Raw genomic sequence first — 24245 nt, 5'->3', positions numbered from 1 at the left:
AACCGGGTACGGATCACTGAGGCTCTGGATGGCGCTCAGGGAATCGGAGCAGATGACATAAGCAGAATGTCGGTGGCGGCAGATGTAAAGAACAGCCTGGTAGAGGGCAAAGAGCTCAGCTGTGAAGACCGAACAATGGTCATGGAGCCGGTATTGGAAACTTTGTGCCCCGACTATAAAGGAACACCCGACCCCGTCATTGGTCTTAGAGCCATCTGTATAAATGAAAGTCATGGTGATGAACTTCGAACGAAGTTCCAAAAAACGCGAGTGGTAGACCGAACTGGGGGTGACCTCTTTTGGGAGCGAGCTGAGGTCAAGGTGAACGCGGACCTGAGCCTGGAGCCAAGGTGGCGTGTGGCTCTCGCCCACTCGAAAGGTTGCAGGGAGTGAAAAATTAAGGTGTTGAAGGAGGCGACGAAAGCGAACTCCAGGGGGTAGCAGGGCAGAGACATACAACCTATATTGACGGTCAAGAGAGTCGTCAAAAAAGGAACGATAAGACGGATGGTCGGGCATTGACAGTAGCCGACAGGCATACCGACAAAGCAGTATATCGCGCCGGTAAGTGAGTGGCAATTCGCCAGCGTCAGCATGAAGACTCTCTACGGGACTGGTATAAAATGCTCCGATCGCAAGTCGTAAACCCCGATGTTGTATGGAGTTGAGGCGGCGTAAGATGGATGGCCGTGCAGAGGAGTATACGAAGCTCCCATAATCCAGCTTGGAGCGGACGATCGACCGATATAGACGAAGTAGGACGGTTCGATCCGCTCCCCACGACATACCACTGAGAACACGGAGGACATTTAAAGAACGGGTACAACGGGCGGCCAAATATGACACATGTGGAGACCAGCTAAGTTTCCTGTCAAAGGTAAGGCCTAAAAATTTGGTTGTCTCCACGATTGGGAGAGCAACGGGACCAAGTCGTAAGGACGGTGGGAGAAACTCTTTGTAGCGCCAGAAGTTAATACAGACCGTCTTCTCGGCAGAAAAACGGAAGCCATTGGCGACACTCCAGGAGGAAAGACGGTCAAGAGAACGCTGAAGACAGCGCTCCAGGACACGTGTACGCTGCGCGCTGCAATAGATGGTAAAATCGTCCACAAAAAGAGAGCCTGATACATCAGCTGGGAGGCAATCCATTATTGGATTGATCGCGATGGCGAAGAGAGCGACGCTCAAAACTGAGCCCTGTGGCACCCCATTCTCCTGGCGAAAGGTGTCGGACAGGACAGAACCCACACGTACCCTGAACTGTCGATCCATTAAAAAGGAACGAATAAAAAGAGGGAGGCGACCGCGAAAGCCCCATGTATGCATGGTGCGGAGAATGCCCGCCCTCCAACAGGTGTCGTAAGCCTTCTCTAAATCAAAGAACACAGCCGCGGTCGGGCGCTTCCGCAAGAAGTTATTCATAATGAAGGTCGACAAGGTAACCAGATGGTCAACAGCAGAGCGGCGCCTACGAAATCCACATTGGACATTGGTAAGTAGGCGTCGAGACTCAAGCAGCCAAACCAATCGAGAGTTAACCATTCGCTCCATCACTTTACAGACACAGCTGGTAAGCGAGATAGGTCGATAACTGGAAGGCAAGTGCTTGTCCTTCCCCGGCTTAGGAATCGGGACAACAATAGACTCGCGCCAGCATGCGGGAACATGTCCCTCAATCCAGATGCGATTGTATGTACGAAGAAGAAAACCTTTACCCGCAGGAGAAAGGTTCTTCAGCATCTGAATATGAATAGAATCAGGCCCTGGAGCGGAGGACCGTGATCGGCCAAGTGCGGTTTCGAGTTCCCGCATGGTGAATGGGGCATTATAACTTTCACAATTCGAGGAGCAAAAGTCAGGTGGCCTAGCCTCCTCTGCCTGTTTGCGGGGGAGGAAGGCAGGGTGGTAATGAGCGGAGCTCGAAACCTCGGCGAAAAAGCGGCCGAAGGCATTGGAGACAGCCTCAGGGGCCACAAGGACTTCATTCGCGACCTTCAAGCCAGAAACTGGGGAGTGGACCTTAGTGCCAGATAGCCGGCGCAGGCTACCCCAGACAACAGAAGAAGGAGTAAAACTGTTGAAGGTGCTTGTGAAAGCAGCCCAGCTGGCTTTCTTGCTTTCGTTAATAATACGACGACACTGAGCACGTAATCGTTTATAATTAATACAATTCGCCACTGTAGGGTGGCGTTTAAAGGTGCGTAAAGCACGTCGACGAGCACGTAAAGCGTCTCTACATGCTGCGGTCCACCAGGGGACCGGTACGCGACGTGGAGAAGAAGTAGGGTTAGGGATGGAATATTCAGCAGCAGCGAGAATGACTTCCGTGAGGTGTGCGACCTGACGATCGCAGCTTGTGAAGGTTTGATCCTGAAAGGTCGCCCTGGAAGAAAAGAGCCCCCAGTCAGCCTTGGAGATGGTCCAACTAGAGGAGCACGGAGAGGGAGTATGCTGCAGGAGATGGATAACACACGGGAAGTGGTCGCTCGAATAAGTATCAGCAAGTGCACACCACTCAAACCGGCGTGCAAGTTGGGGAGTACATATAGAGAGGTCTAAATGGGAATAGGTATGAGATGTGTCCGAAAGAAAAGTAGGGGCGCCAGTATTAAGGCAGACAAGATTGAGCTGGTTGAAAAGGTCTGCTAACAAGGAGCCCCTCGGGCAGGAGGCTGGAGAACCCCAAAGGGGATGGTGGGCATTGAAGTCTCCAGTTAACAAAAACGGTGCAGGTAGCTGAGCAATAAGTTGCATCATGTCTGCCCTGGTAACGGCAGATGACGAGGGAGTGTAAACGGTACAAAAGGAAAACGTAAAAGTGGGGAGAGTAATGCGGATGGCGACTGCCTGCAGGCCGGTGTGCAACGTGATGGGATCGTAGTAAATATCATCCCGGACCAGCAACATAACCCCTCCATGAGCTGGGATTCCTACCATAGGGGGTAGGTCAAAACGCACAGAGGTGTAGTGTGCCAAGGCAATGTGATCGCATGGGCGTAGCTTCGTTTCCTGGAGGGCTACGACGAGCGGACGATGCAAGCGGAGCAGCAACTTCAAGTCCTCTCGGTTGGAGCGTATGCTGCGAATATTCCAGTGAATAAGTGCCATCGTAAGAAAAGGAAGATGAGAGAAGGGGTCACCTCGAAGGCCGCTTAGGGCCTGGCTTCGAGCGAGCACTGCCGCCGCTATCAGTAGGCGGACAGTAATCGTCCATTGGGTCTATAGGGTCATCGGCCATCTCGGGAGGATGGCCGGGAGGGGGAGCTTCCTCCGCCGGTGAACGGCCAGATGTACGGCTACCAGCGGTGCGGCCAGGCGAAACGGATGACGGCCTGGGGCGGCAACCGCTGGGTGGCGCAGGAGAAGAGATGCGCCGTGGCGGAGAAGGAGAACTGTGCTTCCTATGCGCCTTTTTGGAAGGACGTTTGGTGGAAGTACCGGTCGAAGGCTGGGAGGTCGAGGGACGGAGGAAGTCTGCACGGGATGGTTCCTTCTTGAAGGACCGTGCATCTGACTTCGGGGTCTTCGACTTAGCAGAAGCTGAGGAAGTGGCTGGTGTCTGTGGTGTGATGGGAGGAAGAGGAGACGTCGACCGCGCGATCTTAGCACTGGCCGAACGGACGACCGTGGTGCTGAAGGTCAGATCGCATGTCTGGGTTGCGACCTCCCGGGTAGTCCGAGGAGAGGCGAGGACAGTACTATATTTCCCCGCTGGGAGCAGCGTGGGCTTCCTACTAGCCAATAGCTTGCGAGCAGCCGAGGTGGACACTTTCTCTTTGACACGAATTTCTTGGATGCAACGTTCGTCCTTATAGACAGGACAGTCGCGGGAGGATGCGGCATGGTCACCCTGACAGTTCACACAATGAGGAGACGGAGGTGGACAGTCACCCTCATGGGCATCCCTGCCACAAGTGACACATTTAGCCGCATTGGAACAAGACTGTCGAGTGTGATTGAAACGCTGACACTGGTAGCAGCGCGTAGGTGTCGGGACATAGGGGCGAACAGAAATAACCTCGTAGCCCGCCTTGATGCGCGATGGCAGCTTAACACTATCGAAGGTCAAGAAGAGTGTCCGGGTCGGTACAAGGTCGTTGTTGACCTTTTTCATGACCCGATGGACAGCCGTCACGCCCTGCTCAGCGAGGAAAGATTGAAGCTCCTCGTCAGTCAATCCGTCGAGGGAGCTAGTATACACTACACCACGAGACGAATTCAAAGTTCGGTGGGCCTCCACCCGGACAGGGAACGTGTACAGGAGGGTGGCCCGAAGCAGTTTTTGTGCCTGAAAGGCACTCTCAGTTTCGAGTAATAAGGTGCCTTTACGCAACCTGGTACAAGATTTGACAGATCCGGCTATGGCATCAACGCCCTTCTGAATAACAAAAGGGTTGACAGAGGAAAAATCCTTTCCGTCCTCAGTGCGAGAAACTACGAGGAACTGTGGGGCAGGCGGTAGTACTTTTGTCACTGTTGGCTGGTCACGTTTCCGTTTTTGGGTCGAAGTCGAAAGTGATGGAGTAGAATCCATTGCGGAGGAATCCCCCATGATTGCCAGCGTCTCCGATGGCGCGCTCCTTCCTTGTGGGGACCCTCTCAGAGGGCACTCCCGCCTTAGGTGAATGTTTACACCTCAGGTCACACCTCCCGAGAAACAGACGGAGGGACCAATCGGCATGGTCAGAAGGTATCAGCTCAGGCAATCACCCCTCCCCGGGCCTGGCCTTTACCAGGGGGTACGCGCGTGCCTTACATGTCTACCCAGGGCGGGGACTTACGCGTTACCCCGTCACCGGCTACGCGTGCGAACGCGTGGGTCGGCCTTCAGACACGCACAGGGAGGAAGGAAGAAGAGGAAAAAGAAGAGAGAGAGGGAGAAAGAGGACAGACTGTCTCAAACGCCGAGGCGGAGACCAGAGAAGGCAAGGAGAAGAAGGCAATGAGAAGGCAAGGAGAAAAAGGCAATGAGAGGGCAAGGAGAAAAAGGCAATGAGAGGGCAAGGAGAAAAAGGCAATGAGAAGGCAAGGAGAAGTCAAGGGAAAGAGTAAGGAAGACAGTGAGGTGGAGAAGAGCAAAGAAAGGGACCAACAAAAGGAAGGAAGAAACGAGAAGTGAAAAACCAAAAAGACCACGATTATAGGTCGTGAAACCGTCCGTCTCCGGACGCAGGCGCTAACTACCCCCGTGAGGGGGATGGACTCCTTTTAGTCGCCTCTTACGACAGGCAGGAATACCTCGGGCCTATTCTAATCCCCGGACCCGCAGGGGGGATCCCGCTAGGTGAATACCGGGCTGGTCCCCTCGTTCCACCTCAGTTACACGCGTCGCAGACATTTGCAACACGTCCGCACTATTTCCCGGTTTACACTCGACCATCCTGGGGGGTACGGGAAACGGCAAGAAGGGCATCCGGCCATCCCTAACACTAACACTGCCAAATCCGTTGTAACCACGCCGACCCTGCGATCGCTGCGGGACTCTGGTGTAAGCGAAAGAAAAAAAAAAAAATAACGACTTACTCCATCACCCTTCGCATCAGAGACCCATGAATCTGTTCGCAGCAGCGGTTATTGACAACCTTCAGCTGTTTAATGAAATTACGACTTTGAAAATTTGTGCCGGACCGGGACTCGAAGACGGATTTCACTCCTGTCGCGAGCGTTCGCCTTAACAACTCGGCTATCCGAGCACGCTTCACGGCAACACCTAAACTTTCATATGTCGGCGTCCATGCGTCTACAATCTGCACAAATTTTCATTGTTGTAGTTCCCTTATGCAGTTGAAGGTTTGTCCATATTCCCACCCGCAAATACATTTCATGTATTTCATAACAGCTTAAGTCGCTGTTGCGGCTGTTCCTTCGGACATATTTCGACTCCAATATTGCATTTACCCGCCGATACCTGGGAAGCGACTTCCAATTAAAATGTCTCCCCACTACAGGAATATGTATATGAACGTATTGCATAACAGCTGTACTCGCAGCAGTGCCTATTCTTTGGGATATGCATGCACTGCAATATCGTACTATCACATTCAGATAGCCGGCCGGTGTGGCCGATTGGTTTTAGACGCTTGTGTGGAACCGCGCGACCCCTACGGTCGCAGATTCGAATCCTGCCTCTGGCATGGATGTGTGTCATGTCCTTAGGTTATTTAGGTTTAAGTAGTTCTAAGTTCTAAGGGACTGATGACCTCAGATGTTAAGTCCCACAGTGCTCAGAGCCATTTGAACCATTTTTTTCACCTTCAGATAGAGAGGACGACGGTTTAAACACGCGTCCGACCGTCCATGTTTACATTTTCCCTTGCTATCCCTAAATCGCGCCAGGCAAGTGCCGGAATGATTACTTTAAAAGAGCACAGCCGATTTTCTTCTCCGTCCTTGAATCATTACGAGCTTGTGTTCCTTATCTAATGTCCTGAATCTCGACGCGACGCTATACCCTAATATTCCTTTCTTCTTCACCTCAGGGTGATACCAGCTCCCTAGGTTCTCAAAGATTTGTGGATACATTCCATTTAACCACTTTCCCTAAAGTGTTTACCCTCTACAGCATACTCCAGTAAACTAACGGAACAAAATACACTGCTCAAAAGAATTAGGGCAACATGATTTCGGGTCTCCCGTGCTACGTTCAGCAATAATTGTGGACTGGGCATGTTGACAAATAACGCTTTCATCTTTCACAAGTTGAGTACACAACAAAACGTCATAACAGCCTAGATCTTTTACATAAAAAGAATTCAAATGTCTGAGGGGTGTCGAGAACAAAGTGGGTACAGTCTTTTATTTCGTCATTCTAGGTGCTTTTCATTGGACTCTGATGGCTTCAGTAACGTCTATGCCTTCCGCAACCGTTTGTCACTGCCTGACACTTACGTGGCATCCTCCGTGTAAGTCTACGGAGGTTATCCTGTGGTATCCTTCCCATTTTTTAGTGAGAACTCTTGGAGCATCTGTGGTGGGTCAGGACAATCGCGAGCACGTGTGTCAAGAATGTCCCACACATTTACGGTAGGGTTTAGGTCGGGACTCACCGCCGGCCATTCTATTACTTCAATTCCCAGCATTCGCAAGGTATCCCTGCTCACGACCGCCACATAGGCCCTCACTTTAGAAGAAATTCCAGGCTACCACTGTATGCAGCAGTCACTAAATGGTCCAAAAGGATCCGTTCGGTATACTGCCTGGCGATAAGGCGACCAGGGGCAACGACAAGATCCGTATGGCTGTCAACCCTGAACCCTCCCTACAACATCACACAACCTTGTAAATCTGTCTGTTTTTCGGGCAACATTTGACAAGTACCGCTCATCAGTCTCCGCACACGAACACGGCCATCACGTTGGGTGAATAACAGGTTGCCAGTTGACATGGAAAACGCAGAACTGAAGGCGAGCTGCAAGATGTCGTCGTGCCAACCGGGAACAAGATGTTGGGTCGTACAATACTTTCTCGTAACCTGTTAATTACAGTCTGATCGGAGACAGTAGCTCAAGTCAGCTCTCTGAGGTCGTCTTGCAGTGCACTGATGGCATTCGTATGACGCCGCAACGTACATGCCCAGATATCGGTCTTCAAGTGGCGCTGCAACGCATCCGCGACTTTGTGCAACTCGCCTTTTGTACTAACGTCTCCCTGTAGCGTGTCCACAACCTAAGGATAACACATGGAGAGGCACTGAAATCTGCAGCAACACTACTAAAAGTCCATCCTTTTTTGATCAAACAGACCGCACTTGCAACTTGCCCTGCATTAAGACGTCACGTAGCACTTTATGGCTTGAATACAACGTCCACAAATGACAACTGCGATCTGGTACACCAGTACTCACTTCCTTCTGATGAATGCACAACATAGCCAATAGATGGCAAATCATTTTCATTGTTGCCTACACTGAAAGCGAAGTTTTCAAGCCATGCAATAAGAAAACGGGTACCGCCTGTATGAAAACAGATTTGTAATACGGGGCGATAGTACCCCTAATTCTTTTGAACAGTGTATTAGCCACCACCTTAAAAGACCACTTTAGTTGCTACGGAGCTACGGAGTGCTGCAGATGGTCTAGACAGTCTAAAACCTGGATACGTGAAGAAACTTCTAGACAATCTTCCTCCCGAAATGAAGGAATTGTAAAAGCTGGAATGAAGGAGGGAAGGTTCAAATGGCTCTGAGCACTATGGGACTTAACAGCTGAGGTCATCAGTCCCCTAGAACTTAGAACTACTTAAACCTAACCAACCTAATGACATCACACACAACCATGCCCGAGGCAGGATTCGAACCTGCGACCGTAGCGGTCGCGCGGTTCCAGACTGAAGCGTCTAGCACCGCTCGGCCACACCGGCCGGCGAAAGAGGGAAGGAAGGAAGATTCATTTCGTTTATTGAATATTTAGAGACTTGTTGTTTAGTACTTTAAAACAGGTCGTACATTTCATAGTTTTTCATGAAATAACACAAATTTTTCCTTTTTGCGAGGAAATATTGTAATCGGCAATAAAAATTTGGGCAAGCGCGAGTAGCACTCGCACACTGAGAGTTCCGTGCAAACTCAAACTCTATTATGTATATAGTCATTTCATTGATTCCGGGAACAGAGAATCTCATCGATTTTTGTCTGTTATCGATATTCATACTGGCAAGATAAGGGTCCCAGGGATTTCAAGACTTTCTAGAATCTGTTAATTTCAAGTTTGAAGTCGGATAACAAATGACAAAAAAATTTCCGTGTGTTATAGTTACAAATTAATAACGTTCTGATTTTACTCCTTTACTCGTACCGTAAAACCTTGCTTCTTGCCAAACTTCATGATAGTATGTCAACGGGATGCATCTTATAAGTTTTAATTAATAAGTTTGCGAGTATCAAAATATGACATAAATAGCCGTATCTTTTGATTGCCTCGACTAAGAGACTTAATTTTTTACGTCACCAAAGGACCATAGCACTCAGTACGTGACGTAAATTTAAACATGATACTTCTACATGTTTCTGAGGGATCTTAAAAGATGGGTCTTGAAAAGACGGAGGGACGGACAGACAATATGAACCTATAAGGGTTCCGTTCTTACCGATCCTAAAAATCGTCATTCATTCATTTCCGTGTCCGGTCAGCATTTCCAGAAGGTAGCAACTCCTCTGGCCTTGTTTCCCTCGATCAGGTCCTGTGTTATGTAGGGTTTGTAACCTCCCCCTCACTTATCGACCTTAATGACAGTGAAAAATTAAACCACGTGTACCTAATGGAAATTTGGGAAAAGCAATCGTCACCGAAGTTAATCTGTCGGTAAAGAGGGAGGAAAGGGTTACATCTAAATGAAAGGAAAAATGCTAATGAAACAGGTGGAAATTAATTTTGAAAAGGGGTAAAGTTAATAAAGAAAGTAAATGTGCGGCCGTTACGTTAACAATTAACTAGCGGTAATTGGATATTTGAGATTTGAGGGAAATGACGGTCGCCAGTCCTAAGGACAATTACTATAGTAACTGAAAAAGAAAGGTTATTACACATATAATTAGCACTAGAAGCGTGGCAACTGAAGGTTGACACGTGCAGTGTGAAAACTGAAAGTTTGTCAGAAGTAATAAATTTCGCTACACACTGACTTAATTTAGCAAAAGAATTAATAAAACAGGAAAATCGAAAGTTAATTTAGTGACTGAAGTTAATAGTGAGCTTTCTTTCTGAAGCACATCGAAATTCAGTAAAATACGGTTAGTCTTGGACTGCCTCAACAATCATTTCAAAAGCTACTTGAATCTACGCAATTTAGAAATAAGGGATTTAACTTTGAACTTGAATTAAATGATTCAGAACAATTAACAATAGTAAAATTTATTACGTACGAAGCTGAGCTGCAGTCACAGGTAAGCTAAAATACGGTAACAAAGCTCGCACTCTTAATTTGTGCTTGTGTAATCTAAATATTGTAGCCAGCTATGAATACTTTAACTGAACTTTGAAATTAAAGCAGTGAAATCGGATTATATTACTTTAATGCTGGCGTTTGAATTTCAACGACACTCGGGTTCATTTCGGAAAAGGAAGGGACCCTGCTTGGTAATGCAATTGGGACAATGAGCAACAAACGTTCATGCTAAGTTGCTGTAATTTTGTGATTTGAACAGTTTGAAAAGCTGAGGTCTGCCATACAGTTCTACAACTTTACGTGCTTCCAGTCTTCCTTGTTGGTTGATTGAAGGTTTGAAGCCGTCGATCGAGGAGATGGCGACAGTCACTCATTGTCGGCCGTCGCTGTTGCAGAAGCTGGATGTTGGCGCGCCTTCTTCTCGACACGGTCACCAGGCGAAACGGGCTCTTGATGTGCGCCAGCTAATGCTTCCCGTCCGCGACACCGTGTCAGAAACTATCATAGCAAGTCGAGCGCAATTACATGTTGCCCAACCCCGAAAGCGCGGTAACTCGCGGGAGCGTCACACAACACACCTGCTCCACTGCACTACCCCAGCCAGACTCCCTCTGCTCAGCCCGCGCTCCACGCGGCAGAGTTAACACTACCAAAGATCCTAAGCACTTTCGTTCTCCACACGACCTATCGATGTATTCGTTCGATAGTATAGTTTTCCCTAGGCCAGACCCAGCGTATAAATACAAATAATATTCACAAAACAAACCAACATAAATGCATAAATATATATGTATATACAAACAGTAAAACAATTACAGTATATAAAGAGACAGAAATGTCATATCTTGGGGTAACAAAACAAGGAAAAAAATTATAGTACAATAGATGGAAATAGGAGGATATGCATTTCCCGCGTTACAGGTTGTTGAAGTTGAGGACAAATTAGCAGGTGGGCCGGGTCTTGTGTTGTTCCGCACTCACAGGATGTTATCTCCATCAGCTGGAAGAGTGCCCCCTTTTCGAATGTTGGTCTTGCAAAGAGGAACGCCAACCCTAAGACGATTGAGCGAGCTCCAAATAGGGTAGGGCAAGTCATTTCCTGGAGCTAGCTCTTCCTTTACAGCGATATCAGGTGGTAGCTTGCTCTTCCACTTGGTGATGCGGTTAGACTCTGCTGTTCCTTCTTAGTGGTTGAGTCCTAGCGATGAAGCTCTTTCTCGACTTCGGTCGACGGACTACAACCTGACGATCATGCATTGGATGTCGGGGATCATGTTTGCTTAGCCCTCTCTACATCAGCAGCAACAGCCCTTCTAATAGTGGGGGGAGCTATTCCAACAATCGGGTAGATTTTATCGATTGGTGTTGTCTCCATACATCCCGACAATAATCATAATAACAATGAGTTATAAAGAAAAATTTAAATTAATTAACGGAAATTGAGGCTGTTAAATAAGAGTGTACTTATTTGTTGAAACTGAAGGAAGTTTAAATATGACAGGGAAGATTAGAGATGAGTTGTAGATTCCCGTGAATAAAGTCCAATGGGAGATGGGGGGAGTGTGATACCTCGGACGAGTCATGCACCATCAGCTGGGTCTCGGTGTCACTAGGCTATGTGCCAATACCTACTCTTCAGGTTTCCTGTAACTCTAGCGCACGATAACTTGCCACGATCTACGTACAATGCTATTTGGTCACGGAAGTTGTCATCATCATCCGTACTGCTGCTTGGCTCTGTTTCACTGCCTCCTCTGAGATGCCTGTCATGTTTGCTGTATCCTGGGTCTCACGTCAGGTCTACTTTTTCCCCCTTCGGTTACGTATTGAAGGCGCAGACCGTTTGAGGTAGAGTATGTCGTTTTTTTGACGTATGTTTCACGCTGTTTCTTCTCTAATCGCGTTGTACCGGGCTTTATACTAATGGACATAAGAAGAATTGATAGGATATTCGTGTCATTTTCAATCCGAGCTCAAATAGTTGAAACCGAAGCAAAACTGGTAATATTTTCGGACCATTGCAGCTACATCTGCCAAATTTAAATCCCGAAAACACATTTTCATCGTAAGAAACACATTTGGAAGATAAACATTAGGGATCGCATGTTGACACAAGTTCTATATTCTCCTGCCAAAAGGTACTCAAAAAGCGGTGCCGCGCTAAAAGCGCTTTGGAATAGTGCCTCACGCAAGCTGATCCTACTATTTGAAATTTATTAATTAACTATGCTGCTGAGAATACCCATCGGCTCAGCTCAACCTCACAATTCTATTGGAGTTGTCAATAAAATACAGTGTAGCCACCTTACTACTGAAGTTAAGACGAATTAAGGCAAAAAATTTATGTGACCTCCGAAAGAAAACTGAAGGTACCCTTATAAGGAGTCACCTGATAGGTGGCAACGTAGAACAACCTGTTTCTACCCACCGCTCGGACAGGGAACGGAAGAGAGGCAGGACTTCCTTTATTACAGATTGGAAAAAAACATAACGGGCACAAAACTACCGATGTGGATGAAATCAAAACTGAAATCAACACCCACTTTACAAACATGCTCAAAGAAAGCGACGTCATCCCATCCGCAATAGAGAGTTTCCCTCAGAAAATACCTCACATGCTTATGGGAAATGATCGGAAGCACCTTAACCAGCGTTTCACTTCAGACGAAAGTAAGGGAGGTTCTTGTTGAATTTATCTGAAATACTTTAATGTTTTAGCGGATGTTTTACTAGATATTGTTGATGAAATTCGTAATGGTATCATCATACCGGTGAATTTCTCAGAGGATGCATCACATTCATACCAAAAACTAAGGAAACACCAAATATGCAGAATCTGCGTCCAGTCACATTACTCGTCGTTAATTAGAAACTAATCGCTCGGTGCTTTACTGGGAAATCAAAGCAAACAATGAAAAAAATGATTAGTCTGTATCAAATGCTTGACGTTCCGGACAGATATATAAACGACGTCTTACTGGCATATAGAGATTGTATTTCGTACACAAAAACCGTCATATCAAAGAAAGCAACGATTTTTAATAGACTTTAAAAATACTTTCGATAGAATTAGTCACAAATATCTGGAAAAAGTTCACGATCATAAAATCTGGAAAGTCATGTTTAAATAAGTTTTGCCAACAAGTTCACGAATACAACTCAGAATATTTTGGGCAATGCTGAGTCACAAGTCATTATTAATGGTAGAATGAGTAATGAAATTCCCTTCAACAGATCAGTCACTCACGGTTGTCCGTTATCTATGGCGTTATATGCGATAGCTCTAGACCCTCTGTTCCATATCGTATGTCGTGACTGTCAAGGAATTTCGACAGGGAAAGAACGGCTAACATGCAGAGCTTACGCCGATGACTTGGGTGTTTCCATAGAAAGTTCGGGAGATGTTGACACTTTACATAACATCCTCCGACGGTACGAAAAATTGCAATTGTTGACCCCAAAAAAAGACAGTGATGTTGCCAATTGCAAATAATATAATTAGTGTAATGCCGAAAATCAACACCAGGTGCTAGGAGTCATTATGTCAAATAACCCACAAAGAATGGAGGCTCTCAATTGACGCACGACATTACATAAAAAAAGAGCGGTATTAAAAATCCATGCAGGTATAAATTTAACTACGACAGATTAGTCAAGCTGTGCAATACTTAAATATTAAATATTCGCAAAAAAGCGTGGAAGTTCAGGTACTGCCGATACCCGAAAAACAGAGGGGGGGGGGGGGTATAAAGCAAGCGATATACTGGTTTATATCGAGTGGTGAAATCTTTAAGGTTTCTCTGCAGACTTGTACCCTCAACTTAAATCAAGGTGGACTGGGGCTAATGGACTTGCATGCACAACGCGCGGCACACTACTCGCCAACAGAACTGTGTATAGAAAAGAGACCAGACTCGCTTACTACTGTGCTCTTCCACATATTTTTGCTCGACGTCAGAGCTAGTGTGGGTAATATTGTCAATAGCCCACAGAAATTATTCTGTGGGGAAAATTTAATGAAGAAAATAGTATTAGAAGGTGCCAGATCGATTTGGTGTCAAATAACAAACCATCCAGTTAAAACAGTCAGCCGCATGTGGAAATAGTAATTAGGACGACACAATCGAATATCGTTTTGAGCGCCCCAAATCTGTACAGCTAGGGACATGAATCGACTGATTAGTATAATGGACACATATATATATATATATATATATATATATATATATATATATATATATATATATATATATATATATATATATATATATATTTCTAATGCCATGAAACTAGGATGGAAACCGTTTCTCAAAGCAAAGCAACACGTAACAACGTGGATCATGGTACACGCAAATCATGTAATTAACGAACAATTTACAGTATCTGGTATGCTTTTGAACACAATGAAGTAACTCGACATCCTAAATACAGGCTTATGTACGCGACTTTTCTCAAAATACTAGTATGTCAAGCTTATGATATTTTGACATGAAACCTCACGTAATAAATAAATAAAGAAATAAAAAGAAAAAATGTGAATTGTACAAAAGCGTCATCTAAGAAATAACTCAATCTCCAATTTGTTACAGATTTCCGTACAAAAGACTGAAGTGTGAATGCGTTGTAATGTATGTAATTATTTTGAAAGTGAGTTTGTTTTCTCGTATTACGAGGAACTGTTAAATGGTAAATATCTTAAAAAAGAAGGTGGTTATAATTAAAGAGCAGCTACTCAAGGAGGTCCAGTGTGGGCTGTAATTATCGTATGGCAACGAATCTGGGTAGGTATGTTAATGCTTTAATGCGGAACCGGTTACACTGGAAAAAACAATTAGTTCCAGTATTGGCCACCAGGTGCAAATCTGGCGCTGTAAGCTGCTTGTTGTGACATCCGCGCTGTCATTTGACAAGCGACAACTCGAGTGAACAGTGTGGCTATCTAAAAGAGAGACTGTGCGCTCTTAGTGAACTGCTGTATGTAAACGGCAGCAATTACAGTGCTGGATTGAGAGAGTATCGCCGACTGAAAGGTCGGAGGAGACGCCCGATCGCTTGGAATGGTATAAAGATGATTATAATGGCATTCGATAACAAGGGTGTCCCAGTGGAAGTTACTGACGAGGTTGCTGTTGCTGTCACTGAGCATGAATCATGTGCCCCGGGTAGGGCCAGTACTCGTGCAGTGTCACAGTTATCCATGCCATGCACAACAGTACAGATAGTTTCTCTGTCTATTATACACTGGTACCCGTATAAGATCAGAACAATGCAGCAGCTGAAACCACATTATTCACAGAAATGTTCTGATTTTACTCTTCGATTCCTGGCTCGGGTCGAAATTGATGACGTGTGGTCGGACAATACTCTGTAGAGTGACTAGGCACATTTTACTTCCCGCTGGGAAGAACAGGTAATTGGATTGTGGAAAGGGTCAAAGGTTGAGGTCAGTTTCCCCTTTACTTGTCAGTTATTGTAATTTAATAACCTTTACAACCAAAGCGGCACATAGCCAGACCTTTACCGAATGCAACTCTTTCATGACTGAAGGCCTCCAAACAAGAAATCTTAACAAATCAACAACATAAAATCCAATTAAGATAGCAATAAAATAATTAAAAAAACAGCAAACATATGCAAAGTGCAATAAAAATGGCTGAGGGCTACAATTAAATTTCAAAATTTTGGAATATATTACCATAGACTCTTAAAGGCAGATGGCCAGAATGTTTCACAACAAGAAATCTTAAAAATCAAAAAGATTAATATGCAATTGAAGAGGTAAAGCAAATAAATAAATAGCATTAAGCCTAAGCAGACAGAACATACATATACAAGGTGCAATACCAATGGCTGAAGGCCACAATTAAGTTTAAAATTTTAAAATATATTACCATAATCTTTTAAAGGCAGAAGGCCGCTATGTTTAAGCTTGAAAGATAATTTTAAAAATTAATTTTGCAAAATTTTTAAGAAAATAAAAAATAACCATAAGCCTTCAATTTAAAGTAGTTGACAACAGATAATAAAACACCGGTGGCACTCGAAGCCTCGAAGGAGGTCGGTCTGCCCTCGTTCACTTAGGCGAGACGGGTGGTGAGCCCGACTATACTTGATCCGCTGGAACCTAACCAGGGGACAGCCACGGACCGACAGACACAACGACTTGCTTCCCGTCAATCAGTACATGAGAACTCAAACGGGAAAGGTTACAAACGTGATAATCCACAATGGAGTATGTATCAGCTGTCAAAATTACACACCATGTTGGACAGCGACAACAGGTGAGGAAAGGACGCTGCCTGAAATTACGTTAGTGGCCAGGGCAGGTAACCGGAACACTAACGGCCACTAGGCAGAAAATTCCGCTGGTACACTTGAATTTGAAACACGGTAATATAGTTAACTTCACTCAAAAGAACACTGCCTGAATTTACGTCAGTGCCCAGGGCAGGTAACCAGAAAACTAACGGCCACAAGTCAGAAAATTCCAGTGGTGTGCTCAAATTGTAGTCGATCAAAATAGGTAATTGCACCGCATGGCGGCTAAATTTCAGCAGTAGAAACACTCTGTGTTGCTCACAGGAAAACCTCCCCAACAGCAAACCACCGAAACGAACCACCACAACAAGAATGGACGTGGCTTGGGTAGTTGAAACCACTGCCCAACTTTGGCGTCCTGGGTCGGTGAACCACGAAGCTCGTAGCGATCGGACAGCTCCACATACAGTGCACACACTGTGCAGGGGCTGCCGACGGCCCCAGCCGACTGCACCGCGTGGAGATGACTTCCCTCGTCCGCAGCAACCGACCGACTCACTGCAGACCCCCTAGCCGGAAACTATATGCACCAAACCAAAGATGGTACACGGCGCAAATACCGATACACATCACTGCTGCCACACGTAGAAGACAGAAGAACCACAACGTAACCGCAACAAGGGCGGGAAACCAAACACAGATAGACAGCAAAGTTCACGAAAACGCTTAGTTGTGAGTGAGCACGGCTCGAGGTGGAGTAAAAACGCAGAACTGCCGAACGTATTAAACGGCATGTTATGCACGAGGAGCCACTGCACTCGCCAAAAATGCGTATTGTGTGGAATCACAGACACCTTTATTCTCTGTCCGTTCTTCCTTGAAGATCATAAACCCAGAGGGCCTGTCAGGTGTATCGTGACGTCTGCACGTTATCCTCCTTGTACAGAACGTGATTCTTGATTTGGAAGAACGCAGCTGAGGGGAAACCAATGTTTTCAAGCAGACTGTGGCAAACCTCATGTCGCTCACCCCGTGAAAGGTCTACTTGATGCAATCTTCCACAAACGTACTACTTGCAGAGGTTTCTCATATGTATGGCCTGCAAGATGACCTGACGTGCATCCGTATGACTTTTGTCTCTGGGAATATCTAAAGGAATGTGTTTACTGGGGACACTTTGAAACGTCCCCTTAAAACAATTTATACAAGACTGTGCTTAAACTGACACACAATATTTTTAGCGCAACGCAATCTCACTATCAAAGATCCCTGCAAAAGAATGGCCCTGAGTAACATTAAACTATACCTTTCAGAAATCACTTACCTCACAAAAATCTTCATTACTCGAACTACTGCAATACAGCGAGCACCACTACTGCCAGCTAAATAAAAGATTCAAACTACGGAAGGCACTAACTACTGATAGGGATAGTTAGCAAATGAAAGATATTAATAGAGAACAAACACTGTATTTACCTTAACAGTCATAATATATAAAGCAGTTCATGACAAATTTCAAAACTCCGCCATCTCTCTCCCCACATCCACCACTGCTGACGGCTCACCTCCAACTGCGCAACGCTACGCGCTGTTCACATCCAGCTGCCGCTGCCCAACACTACAATGGCAGACAACAATGCAAACTAGCCACAGACTGCACACAGCACAGCCAGTGATTTTCATATAGAGCGCTACGTAACTTTGCCAATAAGAAAACATAAACAGCCTACTTACAACTTTAGATCTTCATCTGATCTGAAGCTAGTATATGCTACAGGAACACGTTGATCAGATTCCACCGGAGCTTCGGCGAGCAACTGTTTATCACGTCATTTCACGGGTGCAGCGTCTCGTCGATGTCTCCGGTGCTCATACTCAACAAACTGCGTAAGTGGTAGTTAATAATAGAATCAACATTATGACTTTCTCATTTCTTTGACCTTTTGTGACCGAATACATTACATATGGAAACATTTCTGTACGCCTTTCTTGCATTCACAGTGACAGATTGGCACCTGGTGGAGAAAATTTTTTTCAGCGTAAAATCGCTCCACATTGCAATATCTATCAAGTTTCGAGACAGTACGATAACTGAAACTCACAATGGATCTCTGGGAGTAGCTGCACTTCAATTATAACCATCCACTACAAGTCCTTGTATCTGCGAGAAGTATACAGGGTATTACAACGTGCTCTGGTGAACCTCTCTTCAAGAAGCAGTACGTAAAATGATGGGGAAGGATGCAGCAAGACGTTGGCTCGGATGTCGACCAGTAGGGTGGTACCATGCAGGCATAAAGGCCCTCCAAGTAAGGCCGTCGCATTGAATCCAGATCATATTGAAAAATAGGGTTTTCTAGGCAAAAGAGTGGGGAATAATACGTTGTATTGGAATCTGAATAAATCTAACTAGGGTTCAGTAAAAATGTGTTGCATAACTTACTGGACGTCCCTCGTACTTTGTAGTTGTGTTCTTGAGTTAGCCTGTGCTATCACCAGTAAATCGTTCGTATGTGCAACGACTCCACTCGTGTATTCACGTTTCTGTAACAGCTGTACATAATAGTGGCTCCACGACAACACCCCAGAAAATTGGCCCATAGATAGACCCCTGCAGGTATCCCTCAGTCACATCGTTCACTCTATTATGTCTTTCCTATAGCCAAGGATAGCGACTGATATACCAGAGATTCTCCAAGGAAGAAAGATTAGGGGCTAATGTCCCGTCGACATTCAGGTCATTAGAGCTGTATCACAAGCTCGGGTTGTTTCAAGGCTGGAGAAGGAAATCGGCCTTGCCCTTTCGTCGGAAACCTCCCGGTAATTGCCTGAAGCGTTTTAGAGAAATAACGGAAAGCCTAAATCTGGATGACTGGACGCAGATTTGAACCGTCTTCCTCCCGAATTGCGTGTTCCGTGTGCTAACGAGGGTTAGAGGCTGTGTTATACGGTATTAGCGACATTTCTGCCTCTGTGACTAACTTATTATCCGGTGTGCTTATGTTTACTTTGCATGCTAGGTTTGTATTAAACTATTTTCCTCGCTCTGTTATGGAGTGTCACAAAAATTGTTGTTATTCCAAAATGTTCTCATAGAAAGAAAATTTTTGTTGGTCAGTGTATATACGAAATGTTACCACACGAATAAGCTTTAACGAATAATTCTACATTTGATACCGAGCAAGGTGGCGCAGAGGTAAAACAGTGGCCTCTCATTCAGGAGGATGATGCTTTAAAATTGCCGTCCCGCCATCCAAATCGAGGTTCTCCGAGATTCCTGTTTCCTTCGCTATTCTTTCCCAGTTCTACCTTGTGCGATGTCCCTAATAATGGGGATTTGAACACTCAATTTTTTCCCTGCTGCCTTCCTTTATAAAACGTAGTCGCTCGTGATGTAGATTCGACCATTGGTACCTGCAAGAATCTGTTATCCGTTAACAAACACACATTTTTCTAAGAAACCGAAGTGCAACATCAAACAACCAAGATCGCTATTGATAGCATTTATTGTGATAACGGTTTCAGAAAATAACGTTGATATCATCAGATCTTTTGCAGTACATTTCACTGAATCTTCATCAAATGCATCTTACATCGTATCATATAAGATGCACTTGGTCAAGATTGATTGAAATGTACTGCAGAAGGTCTGACGATAGCTTAGTTTGTTGATACCAGTCATCATAACAGATGCTGTACAATAGCGATCTTGGCTGTTCGTAGTTGCAATTTGTTTTCTACATTAATCTGGATCGCACCCTTACTTGACAATGTCAGGCATGTATGACAGTTTTCTAAATTTTAGATGGCAAAGGCACATGCAACCGAATAGAAAATTAAAAATGCGGTATGGTTATAACGTGTCAGTATACGATCCGGAGAAAATAAACTGGTTCGTCAGCTGTACCGCGCACTGCACTAGCGCTGACGCTCGGCCAGTAGGGCAAGCTCTCGTTCCAAGTGTCGCCCACAGATGCCACTGGCTGCCTCTTCGGGAGCTAGCGATCAAACTGCAGGGCTGCGGCATGGGGCATAAAAGAGTAATCGGAAACGGCTACACAATGCGTTTCCGCATTTATTAATCTAAACAGGTCTTACTAGTCATCCCAAAAGCTTTTTTTACGCTAGTTGTTCTTGGGCAGCTATTTTTTTGGTACATTTAACATCGTACTTTGTTGTACAACACACACACACACACACACACACACACACACCACACACACGGGAATAGTCAGTTATTGCCAAAGATTAATCTCCTAACTTCTTTGTACCGTTTACTACCGGTATTCATCTTTTTCATTCTTTCCATGGTACGATACAAGTTGATAGTACTACTACCTGAAAGGCCACCAAAAGACTGCGAATTAAACACTTTGTATTCGGGATACGTTTTTTTACTTCTCTCAGTAAGCTGCAGTCATAGATTAATGTCACAGCTGTTCACTTTCTGATTACTGAAACAATTAACTGAGAGACCTGAATTTCTCCCGGCGAATACAATGTTTAAATGAATTACGGGAATGCAGCCGGGTGACGTTGAAAACCGCCGATATCTCGACGGGACTAAGTTCTGCAATTTTCAAGGCATAACTATAGAAAGTATGCGTTGTGCAAAGGAATTTAAAACCTCGGTCTGCAGAGAGTCCGGAAAGGTAACACACACACACAGTAAACACTACCGCCATCACAAACCAAAGATGACTGACTTCAGAAGTTATGGATGGTGACAGAGTTATCTACCTCTACCTCAGCTGTTGATTATAATCAATTATAATTAATTCCGATGTCTATAACTTATGACATCGGTCATCTTTGATGGGCGATGACGCCATTGTTTACATTGTCTGTGTGTGTGTAATTTTTTATTTTTTTATCTTTCTTGACCTTCTCTACAAACCAAGGTTTTAAATTTCCTTGCACAGCGCTTAACTGCTGCAGTTAGACCTTGAAAGTGGCAGAGTATTGTCGATGACATCATGCGGCTGCATTCCCGTAAGTTATTTGAACTTAATTACCCAATATCGTCATCTGAACGCTCAAATATCCAAGCTGTTTCTATTTTCCCCAGATCCAAACTCTGCTGGACTTGAGCAAAACGAAGACTGCCAAAGATTATAGAATTCCATAACGCCCTTTGTTGGTATCCTTCCTAGGTTCAATTTTGTTGCTGCACTTAGCAGTCGAAGCCTTTCTTGCGACCTTTCTCGTAAAAATTATTTCTTGGTGTATCTATTTCTGCAGTTACGAAAAACGTAATCCAAAATAATGTCACTGATAAAATATGTTAATTACTTCGTCTACTACGCATAATTGTTTGGTTTTGTACCGCTGCTTGGGATTCAGCTCAAAAGACATGGAATATGCATGTACGTCATTTAGGGGAGCCAAATGGGCGCGTTAATTAAATAAGGGAAGGCTCCTACTTTTTATGAGATTCGTTGCGTCACCATTACTGTAGTTAGGTCGGACTCACACTTAGCATTTAGCGCGATGTAATTTTCATTTAGTTTTTTAACTAGGAGAAGCTCATTGGTAGCATGCACAGTTTTGGTTATGTCAGCCAAGAATTAGGGGTGCAACGTTATTTTCTCTGGTCACAGCTAAAATATAGTGATAAACGCGTACTGGAAACTGGTAAGGACATATGCTTCATTAATTACTGAAACTATGTAGAGAGTTAAATAACAGCAAGGAGAATTCGTTGCAACTTTCGCCATATGTAAGTCAGAACCCAATAATGTGATTTGTAACTAACTTGAAGAATGCGCATTGGTTAATCTGAAAAGTATTAACACAGTAACACTTTTTTCAGTTTTCAGTATTAAAACGTTGTGCATCAAATGAAAAATTTGGCGCTTGTTCCATCTGAGTTTACATTCGAAGCAAGCATCAGAGTTGATTTGTTGATACTGCGTTTCAGATTCTCGACATCTGCGAAAGAAATGTTGTAAAAGCAGGCCGGCCGGAGTGGCCGAGCGGTTCTAGGCGCTACAGTCTGGAACCGCGCGACCGCTACGGTCGCAGGTTCGAATCTTGCCTCGGGCATGGATGTGTGTGATGTCCTTAGCTTAGTTATGTTTAAGTAGTTCTAAGTTCTAGGGGACTGATGACCTCAGAAGTAAAGTCCCATAGTGCTCAGAGCCATTTGAACCATTTTGGTAAAAGCAGTCTTTATCACATCTCAAACAGGAAAAAAAAAGCAAACAGGAAATCAAGAAATTAAAATGTTGAGATGGATGAACTCACGAGGGAGGAGGTAGGCACTGCATTTATTCCATACACAGGCACACTCTCGGGGAAAATCGCCCGCATTCTGAAGAAACACCAGGTCGGAACTTTGTTTTGTCCTCCAAATAAAACTCGTGCACTGTTGGGGAGCGTCAAAGATGACCTCGGCTTGAGGAAGGCCGGCGTGTACCAGATTCCGTGTCAATGTGGCAAGTCGTATATTGGTCAGATGATGCGTACCGTCGAGGATCGATGCCGTGAACACCAGAGGCACACTCGACTGATGCATCCGAGCAAGTCGCCGGTCGCTGAACGTTGTTTGTCGGAAAATCACGCCATGGAGTATGACCGCACGAGGATTCTGGTACAGACGTCGAGATACTGGAACAGCGTTGTTAGAGAGGCCATCGAAATTCGCACCAATAACGACCTCATAAACCGTGACTGTGGCTATAACCTTAGCAAGGCTTGGGAACCAGCGATTGGACTAATCAAGAGTAAATCGAGCAAACGTATAGTTGTGGCGACCACGGCGGACAGAGCCATCACTCCGACGTCATCTCAGACGCCGTCGCAATCTGTTCCACCGCGCGACCGTGGCGCGGGCGCGGACGGCGGAGGGAGCGCGCCGCGGGCGGAGGGTATTTAAATCGGCCGCCGCCGCGACCAAACCCAGTTCCCTCTGAGCAGCCATAGCGTACGAATCTCCGTACCGGCACGTTCACAGGAGCTCAGTCCGTCAGTTCACCTGATGATGGCGACATGTATGATCGCCGAAATATTGTGCCCGTTGGACACTATAGACCGGCAGCACACCCGTGGATATTTTGATTAAGAAATTGAAAGGTTACAGCGCCTGCGAAGCTGAGAAACTGGTGATCGGGATCTCCATAATCCATTCCAATGATGAGAAAAGATCTTGTTCAAAACGTCTCTCACTTTAGGGATGCATTGTGGTAGAATTTTATCTTGCTGCAGATGGAATTACGGTGATTGAAGTATCAGATTTGGCTGGAGCTTCTCAAACTAATTTGCGCCACTAATTGCATCTTCTGAAAATAAAAGGTTCGAAGGCAATCAATCATGCGAGAACAATATGAACTTCGACGCTGCCACTCAACACCTGTCGTGCATCATGCCGGAGCGTTGCGGCCTATTAGTTCAGACGATGGACTATCATTCTGGCAGATCGCGTGTTAACTCCACCATTCACCCATCCACACTAAAGACATTTAGACCTAGTTTTCCGTGGTTTATTTAAATGGCTTACAGCAAATGCTGTCATGGTTCCTCTGAAAAGATCGAGTCCCTTCCCCAGTTACAGATTTGGCTCGCCTTTAGCTGTTGGTGGGCGTGGGGAACGTTAAACCCTAATTTTGTTTTTCATGCAAGTTTGTGGAGCGCCAAACGCCATTGTTTGTTGAGTATTCTGTATCGCTCGAAAATGTTAAATGAACGAAATACACTGAAATAAAATGAAGTATGTGTGTGTGTGTGTGTGTGTGTGTGTGTGTGTGTGTGTGTGTGTGTGTCGATGAAATCAGCGAAGAGGAATAAATATGAAATGATATCAGTGCAACTATTTCAGGTTCAGACCAGAACTGAAATCCAGATTTTAGCTGTCGCCTTAATCCTAGGCAACGGACATGAACACGCCTGCAGGCCTGATTAAATCTTTCACTGTCACTGATGTTTCCATCTGCGAGTATCCAACATCACTACCAGTGGGATATTGTTTGATTTGAATATTCCCTCCATCGTTTTTAACGTTGTGCTAATCTTTTCACCTTTACGTACACCTGTACTCGGCAAGCCACCTAGCAGTGTGTGGCGGAGGGTACTGTATGTACCAGTCTCACTTCCCCTCTTTTCTGTCCC

The 24245-nt window shown here is 45.1% G+C and overlaps 1 protein-coding gene across 1 annotated transcript in view; it reads left to right on the top strand.

Moving 5' to 3' along the window:
• LOC126159271 (uncharacterized) overlaps nt 1-24245 on the top strand; it is a 538531-nt gene that overhangs the window by 373086 nt on the left and 141200 nt on the right. The gene's annotated exons all lie outside the window — the stretch shown is intronic.

The sequence above is a fragment of the Schistocerca cancellata genome, chromosome 2 (genome assembly GCF_023864275.1).
Source record: "Schistocerca cancellata isolate TAMUIC-IGC-003103 chromosome 2, iqSchCanc2.1, whole genome shotgun sequence".
Lineage (NCBI taxonomy): Eukaryota > Metazoa > Arthropoda > Insecta > Orthoptera > Acrididae > Schistocerca > Schistocerca cancellata.
Note: the sequence above shows the minus strand (reverse complement) of the source record. Positions and strands in the feature narration are given on the sequence as shown.